Genomic DNA, 2320 nt, shown 5'->3' on the forward strand with positions numbered 1-2320 from the left:
ACATCGAGTTCAATTTATGAGGAATTTATTATTGATAGCAGATGTACTTACGTACGTATATACAAGATAGCATATTAGGTATCAGAATAATATGCGATCTTAAAAAGGCGATCTCTGTAGATCTGGGATCTACAAAAAAATACATACTATTTGGTTCGTGTACTTTCGTTTTGCTTTATCGAACACTTCCAAGTCTCAACTCTAAATAGATCTAAAAGTAAGATTAAGAAGAAGAAGAGGAAGAAGAAGAAGAAGAAGAAGAAGAAGTATGATTGATGAATAAGTGCAACAAGTAACATGAATAATGAATGAAAAGAACGAATCTTATGCCAAGTCTGACAGCTTTTTCTAATCGTTTCGGAATCATTTTGTTGTTGTTGTTGTTGTGTTTTGATGAAAAGATTAGTTTTTTCCTTTTTCATAAAATGCCACGCAAAGTCTCATGAAAGTTCATTTTCATGCCGCGAGATTTAGTCTAATTTCCCGTATGGTATCGTGTCATGGAAATCGCGCAATCGAGTTTAATAGAGCCACGACGTCCAAAGAGATTACCCTCGTTACGTCGTCACGATGACGACGATAGTGAGAGTAATCCTGAAGTCCCTGCAGCGTAACGCAGTTTCTCTCTTTTTCTCTTTCTCTTTCTCTTTCTCTCACATTAAAGAACGAAAGAAAAGAAAGAAGGAGAGAAAATATCGACTCCCATAAAACGATATTGAGGAAGGCTATTAAATCTTTTTTTATTTATTTATTTTTTTCTTATTACATTCTTATCTTTCTTCTTTCTATCTTTCTCTTTCTATCTTTCCTTCTGTCTTCGTTGAACGAACGATCATTTTATAAAGACGACAATTTCCTTCGGTCTTTTGGTTAATCTGCAGCGTAACTCTGGTGACAATGTATTTTAATGCTTCGGCGCATGTTCCAAAACCGGTTGCCTAGAAGTAAGGTAGAAGTAATTGTTGGTCGAAATAGATGGAAGCTAGTCGATTACCGTTCGTACCGTCACACCCTGATACTCTTTCGACGGTTGGGCGTGTCACCTGGTCGTCTAGTGAATGCTACAAAATCTTGCACTCCGCACCTTCGTCCTTGTCATCGTACGCAGGTTCTCTGCAATCCGTGTAGATTGATATTTCATATCTAATCTATATCGTCGCTTCTTGTTACTTGTGATTTTCTCTCTCATCCAAGTTTATTAGATCCATCTACGCGATAAATTAATCATATGAAGAATATAATGTTTAAAGTTAAAGCAATAGCTCGCGAATATATTTTCACGTATGAATGGGTACTTTGAGAGGGGTGCAGTAATAATCGTCGTTTTAAACAACCCCATCTTTTTCTTCCCCATAGTCACTTCGTCTTCGTCGTTATTATTCGAGGTGGAGGAACATGTACGCAGGTACACAAATACTATGAACGTTAGGAAGGATGCCGAGCGAGGTTCTTTCGATGTGGGTGCGCCTTTCACGTGTGGTAAGGACGTTCGCTTGCTCGAACCATTCCGCAAGGAGACGAGGAGAGAAAACGACGGTAGATCGGCGCGCTTTCAGAGACGGTACGAGTAAGAGGAAGAGAGTGAAAGAGAGAGAGAGAGAGAGAGAGGGAGAGGGAGGTGGTAGTCAGAGAGAAAGAGAGAGAGAGAGAGATGGGGGGAGAAAGGTACGCGGCATGGGAAAAGGACGAGCGAGTGAGTAAGAAAGAGAAAGAGATAGTGATAGTTGGAAAGACGGAGAGAGTGATCGGATGGAATCGTATTGGTAGCAAGTTTCCTCCCGATGTGTCGGTGATAGTACAGAGGTTTCTCTAGTAGTGGTAATAGTATTAGTTGTGTAGTAGTAGTATAGCAGTAGGGTGTACCTTACTCTGGTGAGCGGAGGCCGCTGTCAGTTCTCCCGAGACCATAGGCTCGAGCCATCGCGAGATCTCCCTCTGCTGACGATATCACCTTTTCTCGGCTATCTGTAGCGCAAAGCGGCTCGTCAAGACACCACACACCACCACTGTGTCTCGTCCTCGCTTCGTCTCCTCCTTCCATTTCCTCCTCCTCCTTTTCCTCCTCCCTACTCCTCCTTCTTCCTACCTTCCTCTTCCTCCTTTAAACTTAAATATAAACGAAACGCCCGCTCGTCGTCATCCTTCGAGTCGCGTGAGTGGGTAGTGCGCGGGGACAGTTCTTTTCTTTTTTTTTTTTCTTTTTTTCTTATTTTATGATTCTTCCAACTCTCACGGGAAGATTTCTACGTCGTCGTCCTCGTCCTCGTCATTTAATATCGAACTCGATTCGCGGAAGTGACAGTGAGATCGCCGAATATTA

At 41.8% G+C, this 2320-nt stretch overlaps 1 long non-coding RNA gene across 2 annotated transcripts; it reads right to left on the reverse strand.

Moving 5' to 3' along the window:
• Window positions 1–715: 715 nt before the first annotated feature.
• Window positions 716–2000, reverse strand: LOC107066303 (uncharacterized). Of its 2 annotated transcripts, none has more exons than XR_001475698.2 (3): window positions 1864–2000; window positions 1004–1208; window positions 716–938 (listed from the first exon to the last, which is right to left on the reverse strand). It is a non-coding gene; the product is annotated as an uncharacterized LOC107066303 (long non-coding RNA). The 2 variants fall into 2 exon arrangements; XR_016177555.1 differs by having other exon boundaries at window positions 995–1208.
• Window positions 2001–2320: the final 320 nt, after the last annotated feature.

The sequence above is a fragment of the Polistes dominula genome, unplaced genomic scaffold (genome assembly GCF_049000335.1).
Source record: "Polistes dominula isolate Pdom_NZ unplaced genomic scaffold, Pdom_raw_medaka contig_82, whole genome shotgun sequence".
Classification (NCBI taxonomy): Eukaryota; Metazoa; Arthropoda; class Insecta; order Hymenoptera; family Vespidae; genus Polistes; species Polistes dominula.